The sequence below is a fragment of the Pteronotus mesoamericanus genome, unplaced genomic scaffold, assembly GCF_021234165.1.
Source record: "Pteronotus mesoamericanus isolate MK-2021 breed Mesoamerican mustached bat unplaced genomic scaffold, CSHL_Meso_final contig_166, whole genome shotgun sequence".
NCBI classification, from domain to species: Eukaryota; Metazoa; Chordata; class Mammalia; order Chiroptera; family Mormoopidae; genus Pteronotus; species Pteronotus mesoamericanus.
In genome coordinates, this window is record NW_026555066.1 from 7,235 (window position 1) to 18,461 (window position 11,227).

The 11,227-nt window shown below is 58.5% G+C and overlaps 1 long non-coding RNA gene across 1 annotated transcript; it reads right to left on the bottom strand.

Annotated features, from left to right (window-relative positions):
• Positions 1–699: 699 nt before the first annotated feature.
• LOC129064585 (uncharacterized) lies at positions 700–9,148 on the bottom strand. Its single transcript, XR_008528503.1, has 3 exons — positions 9,078–9,148; positions 7,687–7,866; positions 700–776 (listed from the first exon to the last, which is right to left on the bottom strand). It is a non-coding gene; the product is annotated as an uncharacterized LOC129064585 (long non-coding RNA).
• Between the last annotated feature and the right edge of the window lie 2,079 nt (positions 9,149–11,227).

An 11,227-nucleotide genomic window follows, 5' to 3' on the forward strand; every position in this document is an offset into this window, starting at 1 on the left:
GTCCTCCAGTACTCCTCCCTGGCTCTTGAAATACAAACACCAGTGAAACGGCAAACTTGCCGAAGAAACCCGCGCACACGTTTAGGGTAATGGGCCGCGCGCTTGCGCGGAAACCTACAAGTTGACACATACTGCCTCTTTCCTTCAATCGGGGATATAAGCCAGTGGCTGCGCTGTCCTCCCCAGAGGGTACTGATAATCAGACGTGGTCATGTGCTAGGCTGACAGGTGAAACGTAGGTCGTATGGTCTGAACACAAGTCTTTATGATGTGTGAGAGTCAACGTCCTTTCGTATGTTTAATGCCTACCCGTTCTTTTTAAATCCCCCTCATGGAACTTCAATCGATGAGGAGTCACGTAAGGAGATACAGTGACTTTTAAAATGACTCCTTGGACAAATAAGGAAAGGAAAGGAGAAATGAGAATGATAGAGCGAGACCAAAAGCAGGTAAAGCCAAAAATGGTGCCTGGCAGACGCGAACTCAGTCCACTACTCCACGTCTAATTTGCTGTTTTCTCTTTTCATTCTGATAAGGATACTCCTTCCCAGGGGCACGCGGTCACATCGAGTCAAGCCCCAGCCGCGCTGTCCTGTTCGAACGGATCCTCCAAGCTACGATCAAGGCCAGAAGGCCAAAGGACGCACTGCTCCTTCAACTCGCTGCAGGGGCCCGTCTGACTCGGTTCCTGAACCTCGTACATGCCTGGGCCTCCCTCTCGGAAAAGAGCTGGCTGATGATGAAAGGACTTCATCTTGTCCGGACGTTCATCTTGTCTGAGAGAACACAGGGTAAATCACTTACAAGAGGCTCTACTTTTCCTTGCTTCAAGCCGTGTCTCCTACGTTGTTTTCCCCCTTCCCTTCCTTCCCCGAGGCACCCTTTTGGTTGCCTCTATCACCCTCAAATGGTACCAAACAACAGGGCTGGCAGAAACAGCTCTCAAAGAACCCTGCTGACGGCTGCTGGAAGGAGACTGCACCAAGGACCGGACCGGAGCAAGAGGCACGGAGAAGCCGAATGAGTTCCCCGCCATCCCAACCACACATCTGTGACAGGTAACAGAAACCGAAACCTGAGGACCACCACGGTCACGGACCTGCCTTCCCCTTTCCCTGTACAGGGACCTCTCATCCCCTTTCCCTATGCGCGCACCTCTCCTCACCTTCCCCTGTACGGCCTCCAGCCGGCTTCCCGCGCAGACAGTCAGCTGGTCTGAAGAAGACAAACAGCAGCCGAATGAAGCCAGGAGCCCCTATCTGAGTCACTCTAGTCAGACTTTCTCTTCTCCCCAATTCAACCACCAAGTTGACCTCAGTTTTCTAGCGTCCACAGCAGAGGGCTCTGCAGGCTCGCGTGCTCGAGCTGCAGTCACCCGCGGGTCGGTGCGGACCTTTCAAGGCAAGGGAGGGCCAGGCTTCCTGATGAGGCCATTCCAGGGAAACCTCTGCCCTGAGACATGGGAGGGTTCGCGTTACCCAGAAAGCCTCAGCAGTGGTCTCCCTAAGTAGCAATTTTCGTTCTCATCTGCTAAGTGGGGGTCACTTTTTGAAAGTGCAGACAGTTATACTCACCTGCCAGGGAAGGTTTCTGTCCTGAGCGGCACCACACTGCATGCGGAGTAAGACTTAGCCCGGGGTGGGGGGCGGGGGCACGGGGGCGGGGGGGGGGGGCGAGGCGCGGAGTGCCTGACACTAAGTATATACGCTCCGTACATCGTAGCCACGTGATTTTGTAGCAGCAAATAGCCCACGGTGTGGAATCACAATTGGGGCGCTCAAGAATTTCCCTACCTCCTTCGACCGGAGGCAAAAGCTGTCTGTGCCCAAATAATACAACTATGAGCGTGCCGTTAGTTAAGCAATATAGGAAAAGGTCTGACTTGCTATTTGGGAAATGTGTCTCACGGAAAACCTCAGAAGCTGACAAAAAGAAAAAGAGAAAAATAAAATAAAAAGGGCTCGCACTTCTGCATAGAGTTTGTTTTTCTGGGGATGCTGCAGTCCATGCAGGTAGGTAACTCAGGGTACAGGCCAGTCCTTTGGAAGTCGGTTTTTTTTTTTTTTTTGGTTTTTTTTTTTTCCATTTTTGAAAGGTTTTATTGATTTATGTTTAGAGAGAGGGGACGAGAGGGAGACAGACATCAATGTGTGTGTGTGTGTGTGTGTGTGTGTGTGTGTGTGTCCCCCTCGCGCGCCCCGCACTGGGGACCGGGCCCCCAACCCAGGGGAGTGCCCGGACAGGGAATCGGACCGGGCGCACCCCTTCGGCTCCCAGGCCGGCGGCGCTCGACCCAAGGAGCCACACCAGCCAGGGCCGGGCCAGTCTTTTGAATAAGGGAGCGAAACCCCTTAGCTTGAAAGTACATGAAAGTTTCTCTTCCAAGGACTCTTTTCGTTACAACGAGGGCAGGTGTCGTCACTTGAGAGCACCGGGGACCTCCGCTTACAGCTGTCTTTCAGTGTCTGGTACTCCTGAGGACGGCCCAGTCCATTCCTGTTTACGCTGTCGTCCCTCTCCATTCTCCCTCTCGTGTGCGCGGGACTGAGCGCAGAGGGCATCTCAGAGGTCACGCAGACCAGGGGGCATCGAAGTCGCTGTGCAGGTACAATAAACGTTTCGTGCAATAAATCCCTACACATACCGGGACAAAAATGAGTTTCTGTACTCGGACCAGGGGCTCTCTCACCACCCTTGCCTAGATGCACCCTCCTGCTCAACCAATAACTGAGCTTGAATCCTCTTCCTAAAACTGAGGAGACAGCGGGCCCAGAGAGCAAAGAATCTTAATGGAGAGCAAAAGACGGCAAGGCTGGTAGAGCTGGAACTGGGAGGGAGGTCTCTGGAGCCCTGGTCCAGGGCCCTCCAGGAGACCTCCAGGAAGAAAACGCTGGGGAAGAACTTCACGTCCCACCTAAGGACGCCTTTCGCGTGAAGAAGTTGTCAGCATAAACGGGTTCAGATTACCTGTGTACCGTACTCTTTAAGAAGAAACGTTTTGGCAAGAAACATGGGACCTGTTTTCAGTTACGTGAGGCCTGCCAAAGCAGCGTCAGAGCGTCAGAACCATCAGCTGGACTTGGGGAGGGGCAGGCCATTGCCGTCGGGTCAGCCTGGCTTCGCCCGTACCGCTCCCTGTCAGACGGCCGTCGCTGGGCCCCTTCGTACAGGCTCGGTGTGTTCTTCCTTACACGCCCTGCCCCTCACTACGTGACCCAAATCAGCCACCCCAGGCAGCAGGCTAGGGTGACTGTCGCTTTCAACCCTTGGACCAAATCGCCTTGGGGTGCGCTGCAGAATGCAGGTTCTACGAAGTGAATACGCTGCAGGGCAGGGATCCCCCTGGAAAGACTCCCGAAGTGGACTGAATGCTCGGTTTGGGGTGATGGTGACACAGGACAGTAAGAAGCTAGGAAAACGCCTTGGCAAGTGGAGTAGGGACGCCGAGACACGTAGCTGAACACACTGGTCCAGCACTTTACTGGTCCAGCCAGGTGCAGATGGTCACGAGGGCGGAAGGCCCCCGGGGCCTGGCAGGGGCCAAAACCGGGCAAACCAGGACCTCGCCCCGCCACGGTAACCTCTCCACGCTGGAGGTAACAGCCAAACCAGGCCCGGGAAGGCAGCCAAACCAGCTGGGTGATGCCAGAACCCACTGCACTGACTGAAGACCCCCCTGCCCTGTCGCTCACCAATGGGCGGAGACCACCACCCTAAAAGGGCACACCCGGACAGCTGATGAACACGGAGGCCTCCCCGGAGATCCCTGCCCGCAAGACAGGGGTAACGGCCCGAAGGCAAAGGATCCAATGGGCGCCCCGTGGCTCCAGGGAGAAGCCTGTGCCATTCCCTTCCTTTCCACACCAGAACATCCTCCCCTCCGCCCCCCCCCCCCAACAAACACACCAACACACCAACACACCACCGCCACCACCGCCACCACCATTCTTTCTTCACAGGCTTGGGTCTCCTAAACTCTAAGGCAATGGGCAGCTGGCAGCTTGTCCCAGGCTAATCCCCTTGAACCTGCCCCCAAATCCCCCTTTCCTCTGACCTGCCAGTGAGCTAAGGCAGCCGAGCCCAGGCTCCCCTGTTGCTTCTTCTGTGCTAAGTCCTCCCTTGTTTCCCTCTCCGCAGCTGCAATAACTGTATCCACAGAGTGACCTGGCTTCGTGCTGTGAAATCTTTCCTGCCGGACGTCGACAACCCACACACTAGAGCTGGCTTTAGGCAGCCCCACTCGGGGCCAGGCAGGCTCCTGTCCGGTGACAATGGGACAGTGCTTGGGAGCACTCTATTGTATCCGTCCCTGAGTTTTCTATAATGAGGCCCGAGCGACTGCCATCAGTGCAGCCTATGGGCACGAAGGCCCATGAAACCCAAAAGGAGCTGGGGAAAGGCCACGTGGACCCAACTCGGAGGAGCGGCAGGACAGGCTGCTAAGCAGCCTCGGCGGCAACGTAGAAGAAACAGGCAATCTGAAAAGGAAAGCGTCCGGTGTGTGTCTAGAACCCAGCTTTTCACTGGTGAACCTAGTGAAACAACAGCGGCGGGCACGGTGGCTGGCTGCAGAGCCTGCACAGGCCCAGAAGAGAGCCACCAACCACGGATAGGACTGCATTTTTTTTCCAGCAGGAAGGGCGGGGGAGAGCTGGCCCGGCGGGGACACGGTGCGCCACTGCCCTCTACTGCCCAGAGAAACAGGAGGCCGCGCGCGCCACGGAAGACGGGTCTTTTCCTCCGGCGCTCCGCGCCGAGTCAGGGACCCCAGTGGCTGCTGGGGACCAGCGCGGTGACGGTGAGCGTCCGTGAAGGCAAAAGACCCTGCCCGAAAGGCCCCGAAAGGCCCCGGCAAGGCCGCTTTCCCGGCGCGGCCCCCAGAGCCTGCCCCGCGGGAGCCGGAAGTCCAGGCCAGCCCAGGCGGGCAGGAAAGCCGCCTCCCACAAGCGGGTGCTGCCCGCCCTCCGATTGGCGGGTTCTGGGCGTGCGCGCCGGAGCCCTGTGGCGGCTCTGCCAGTCTCCGCGCCAGCGGGCTTAGTCCCAGATCCTGCGGCAACGGTCAGCTGAGGGCCAGGACTCCTGTTGCCCTGGGGCTGGGGACCCGCTTCCCCAGCGCCCCCCCCCCCCCAGCAGTACCCGTACCATTCTCTTCTTCGCTGCCCCCCACCCCCTCCCCGTCCCGATCTCGAACAAGATCTTCCTGTGACGTGTTCTCCCGTGGTCCTCACTCTTTGGCACCGTTCGCGTGACCTCGGGGCCCATGAGCCTGGCCCGGTCCACACGGAGCCTCCACCTCCTCACGGACATACTGCACTTCCTCTCCACCCTACATCCCCATTCCCAAGCACGCGCCTGGGCATCAGGGACCCCCTGCCCCTCCGCGGCGCGTTCGTTTCTAGCATCCTCCTCTATCGTCACCTCGAAACCATGTCCCCCTCTTCCAGCACCCTTGCTCTAATGCCTCCCCTCAGACAGCCTTCCAGCTCATGGGGCCGCCCGTGTGGACGCCACAGCCTGCTCACCAGCCACACGTCCCCCCCCTTACCCAGCCTCTCCTGGGCTATCGACTCCCCCTCTAAGGGCGGCTGTCTCGCTGCTTTCTACCCACTCCGTGCTCTCCTGCTGTGGCCCAGTGAAGAACACACCCCTGGCTTGGGCGTTGATGGCGCCAGTTTAAGCCCCCCTTAACTTTCTGAAATCCCTAACTAGAAGAGCTTTGGTTCTCACTTTGGCCCTCATCCTACCGACACCGCCGCCTTCCTCACTAGCAAGCCTCTTCCATTCCCATGCCCTTCCCCAATAATTTATGCAGGGCACAGAGGCAGCGAGGCAGGGCTCCCGCTCTGCTTCTCAGACCCAGGGGACCTGTTTCTCCCGGGGCAGTCGCTGCTGGCCCTGGGCATGCCTGCTGGCGTCTGCAGCCAGCCCTCACCTGTGCTCAGCATCCCTTGCCTTCCACCTGCTCGGGGACTTTGCTCCCGCGCTTCTCACTAGTCTCCTGAACTATCTATCGCCTGCTCTTTGTACGCGGGGGCCCTCCCACGCCAAAGGGGCCACACCCGACAACCCCCTTCCCGCGTGTCACTCTGCGGCCACTGGCACAGGACTGGATGGTTTTCAGAGGGCAACTGCGTCGACTTCTCCTCAGACCGTTTGCTCCTGGGTCCCCGTCAGTAAGGCTTGGCCGTGCCCAGCACGCCCCTGCAGCTGGGCTACTCAGGGCCACCGCCATGAATATCCGTAGTATCCAGTTGCACCATCGCTTTTCTAGGCTCATCCTGGGCAACTGCTTTGGCAGCTCTGGCTCATAGTCCCACTCCGTCCTCTAGCGCTCTGCTTCATCCTCCCTTTTGGAAGGAAGGCAGACTTGGTGTCAACATACGTAGCCTGCCGTTTCGACAAGGTAACGTTCCACAGGAGGCCCCGCGGACCTGGGCAGGCTCTGGCACATCTGGAGTCAACACGAAAGGCAAACCCCAGAAAACAGTGTCTGTTCCAGTCCCAGGGCGAACGGCCTTCAGAAGCAGAGGCAGGCAGGGGTCAGACCCCTCAGAGAAGGGAGGTGAGTCCAGGAGTGAAGAGGAGCTCCATCTGAGGGAGGATTCACCCCATTCACACTCGGGACACAGAGAAGGACACTGCGCAACGAGCCAGCAGTCTCCTTGGGCGGAGGGAGGGCGGAGGTTGGGAACGCGGCTGTCCTGTCGGGGAGCCGACCCTGCTTCCTGCCGTGGTGTAGGCGAGGCCCCAGGGGACTGCACTCCTTGAAGGGGGCATGTAGAAAGCGGCTGACCGCAGGCGTGGCAGCATGAGGGAGGCCCGAGCAGGCAAGGGGCAAATGACCCTGCGGCGGGGGCTGTGGAGGGGGCAGTCCTGCCCCGGCGGGAAAAGCAGGATGACGCCCAGAGGGGTCCGCACAGGTAGGAGAGGCCGGGTCAGCTGGGGAGCATCACCACCCGCCCGCGTTCGAGACCAAGAGTCCCGTGTCGGGAATGCCAGTTCCGCCCGCCGCACCCTTGGGTGAGCTGCGCCAGTTAGAGCTGGGAGACAAGGGCCCTCGTTTCCCCAGCGACCGCCTGGCGCATGTGAGCCACAGAGGTGTGTCACAGATCCCCCTGCCTCTGTCATCGCAGACTCACAAGCCAAGCACACCCCTTCCCCAGTGTGGAACGAGCCGGGGATGTGGCGCAGAAATCTGAGAGGGAGCGCTTTCACTGACACTCACCGAGCACTTGTACGCACGCACCATGGACGGTGGACGTGTTTGCCTGTAGCTGCACTTAAGCGGATCGGAGGCAAACCGAGAGTCCTTTGGCCCCCACCCCTCACACGCCAGTTCAGGGGGCGGGCGCCTGTGACGGAACAGCAGTACGTTCAGGCAGAATAAATGGGCCGAGTGCAGCTGCTCTCCGAGGAGCACGCGGCAACCTGGGAAGTCAGGACCACCGTCCCTGCCGCCGCCGCCCACCACCACCGCCCACCACCACCGACCCCCCCCCCCGCCCCAACCCCTCCACCCCAAATCTCCTCTGCCCACCTTCCTACTGGAAGGTCCGGGTGACAGAGGTCCTTAGAGACCTTGGGGTCCTTGCCCCCTCAGCTCTTTGACCCAGGACAACGTTTAGTATCCCGTAAACGGGCTCCTAAAACAAATCACAGAAACAGGAGAGGCGCGGACAGACTCACGGAGAGGAGGAGCTCACGTGGGTGGTCACTGTGGCGAGCAGGGTCTGCTCAAGGCCGTCCTCGCCTCCACAGGCGACGCCCGGCTCCGCGTCCTCTCCCAACACAGGCCTTCCCTTCAAGGCCCGAGTCCCGGGGTTCGCGCGGCTCCACACGCGCGTTTCCAGAGCCAGAAAAGGACTCCTGGGGGAATATGCAGAAAGGCAACTTTTGTTACCAGGAGAAGCCAGTGTTTGCCTTCTTACTTCTTTAGAAGGTAAATCACGCCAGTGTCCTCCCTAGAGTTGAGTCCTGAGGGAGAACCGCAGTAGGTCCCGACACACCCAGACCCTCTCCCGAGATCTCCAGCCCAGCCAGCGTGCCCTCCCGCCCAGAATCTATTCTTCAGGGGGGACCCTGCGCCGGTCCCCTCCACACCCCGGCCCCAGGCGCAGGCAGTGGCTTTTGTCCGGAGAGAGAGCAGCAACCAAGTCAACCCCCCTACCCACCGCCCCTCGTGATGCGCAGGCCTCAGGTCTCCAGTTCTGGGCGCCCCGGGTGCCCCCGGACCCCTGAGTGTGTTTTCCACACAGGAGAGCCCACGGGATAACAGAGGAACGCCCACTAAATGCCAGCAGCGGTATCCGTTGTGGCGGCCTTAAACTTTGGAGCTTACATGGAGCTATGTGACTTAGACGGCATTTACACCCCCATAGCCTCATCTGGTTCTTGCAGCTCAGAAAGCCGGACCCACTGCCCGCTTCATCCTAAGGGGACGGAAGTGCTCTGAGCCCCCCCCCCCCCCCACCGCCCCGACCCAGTCTCTCAAGTGGAAGCCCGGGACTCGTTCAAAAGCAGACCCCAGGGCTCTTGTGTCTCCGCCTTGTAGGAAGGTGTCACCTTGTAGGAAGGGCTCGGTTCCTCTACTCTCACGGTCCTGCTCCAGCTCATTCCCATTCCTCATCTTTTGCTGTCTCCCGCCTGGTCCTTCCCTCCCTCACCCCTGTCCCTCAGCGGGGTTCAGGAGCTTTGGAAGGGCAGGGATTCCCTCCACAAAGACCGTGAGTTCTTACGGCCGCCTGGCTGCGGCCAGGTGGCAACGGCAGCCAGCCCTCCCTTGTGGATCGGACCCTGCTCCTCCACCCGAGAGCACACGCTCCAGTTCTCTCTCGGTGGCCTGAGATCTGCGACCCTCTCGCACTCCCAGCACCCCGCCTGCACCCCTGCACCTGCATCCCCTCTGTGGTGATCTGGGACTGGGTGGATATCCCACCCGTGCGGGGGTCACAATCACAAGGCATTTCTTCCCGATTTCTTGCCCCTCTGTTCCCCACCTGAGGCACCCGTGGGCAGAGCCTCATCACCAGCTAGATTGAGAGATCGAGGCCAACGTCAACAAGAGAGCTTCGATTTACCTTTTCCATGCCGTTCGTAGTGTTACATTTTAGCCCCACTCTCTCCCATTATTTTCTTGGCTTGTGTTGTCTCAGGCTCAGTCTCTGGTCTAGAATCAGACTCGCTGGCAATGTCTGGACCTCAATGGATTCTGGCTCGTCATCTGTATATCGGAACAGTGTGCACTCTCAGTGTGACCCCAGATTCCTCCTCCACCCCACACTTAGGTATTGGGACAAAGCCTTTAGGTCGGGAGGGGCGTGGCCTGTGACTCTGTTACCCCACCCACCCATTCTCCTTGACCCCCAAGTCGAAAAGTCAGCAATTAGCACTTCGCTCAGCAAGCCTCCTGCCATTCCTCACCACCTGCCCCCCAGCCCGTCCTCCTCAGTCCTCTCTTCTGGCCAGCGCGCCTCCCAGGGGACCCCATGACACACTCTCTACCACATGTATGGGCGTCAGATCTCTCTCCTTGATTAAAGGCTCAGTTGTCCAGGGCAGGGGCTGGCCCTGGAATTCCTCCTCTTCCACCACTCCGAGAGCCAGGGTACCATGCAGGGGACAGGCGAGGGGAGACGATGGAAACCTTCACGCGCGGTACAAGACTGACTGTGGTTGGCGGGACTGCCCTGATGCGGCTGCTGGAGCGAGGCTCTCCCTTTCCTACCTCTGCCAGCCGGGCACAGTCCCCGCCTTCTCTGTACTCTGCTTTCCCACCTCATAACCTGGGATGGAAATCTTGCTCAATGACGAGTCTGGGGGAAATGGGTGTATGTGGCATACTGTCTGACACCTAGTAAACCACCAGCGAAAGTGAGATGCCACGTTAGGCCTGCTCACCACACACCCCAAACGACCAGGCTGGAGTTCGGCCTTTGTGTTTCACGACAAGCCCTGCTTTACTGACCTTCTCCCCTGGGGCTGCGCACAAAGCCTGGCAGGGTCCATGGAGCTCCCATGCTCTCTGATGAGGTCAGGAGTTTGGAATCTAATAAACGTCCCTCTTCTGAAGCCACTCCTGTCTGCAGAAGACATACATTCTTGCAGCAACACAGGTCTGGGGACCACCTATAAACACATGTCAAGAATGCAGAATTTATTTTCACTTCAGATGAAATGCACGGTCACTTCCTGGGTACACATCGTCGGATTCTGGGGGCGGGGAGAGGCAGGCTTAACCACCTCTCTCTCCTGAAATGAAAAGGCATTGTGTCCGGATCCCGACTCGTACTAGCTAAATGATGTTCTGGTCCTCACGTAGCAGGCACGAAGCTGCTGTTCACATTCACCACCCCAGGGACACCAGGCAGCAAGGAATGTCCCCTGGAGCCCAGGACAGGGGCACCAGCACCATCCTGCAGGCCCCCCTACTGTGGGCACGGACTCTGCTTGCAGCTCTCCCTGGGGAGCGGGACTCTCTGCCATGTCCCCCGCGTGCATGATCTGAAGGCTGTTCTTGCTGTAGGGGCGCCAACAGTGACTGGACCGTGTCCTCTTGAGCCCTCCCTCCTCCCCCCGGTCCTAAATCTCCTCCTCTTGATAAACTCGGATCTGCTGCTCTGGGATTTAAACATAGTGATCTGAGGTCTGACAAAGGACAAGCCCATGTGGATACACAGACCTGAATTCTAAAGTCAGTTTCCTCTAACACGTATATTTATTTGGTACCGAGGATGAGGTACTTCATCAGAAACTCCTTCAAGGGCAATGCTACTCGATGTTAAGGAGCAGGGAAACGCTTAGCTGCATTTCGCACATATTCATAGCGGCTTACACAGAGAACTCGACGGGGAATCGCCACATTCCAGTTCACATCCCCTCTCCACGATTCCTTTAGCCTTAGATTGTTGAAACCGATCTCATACTCGCACACGTGCACTCCGACACCCACGCGGCTCCTTTGTGGTGGCAGTCCACAAAACGGCACAAGAGCACATGGGCATCACCGAGGCATTCGCACTGCAGAGACACTTTATATCTCGTTGAGCATAGCGTAGGGGGGAAAGATAGAGATCCGGGGTGTGAAGGTGACAGCATGCATCACGGAAGCCAGAATATAGCCGTTGAGGACCACTGGTACGCAGTCTCGGTGGCCTCAAAATGGCCCAGTGCGGCGCGACTCCAGGCAGGAAAGGTCAGGACTGTCTTGGGATCGGATCAGCGCTGATAG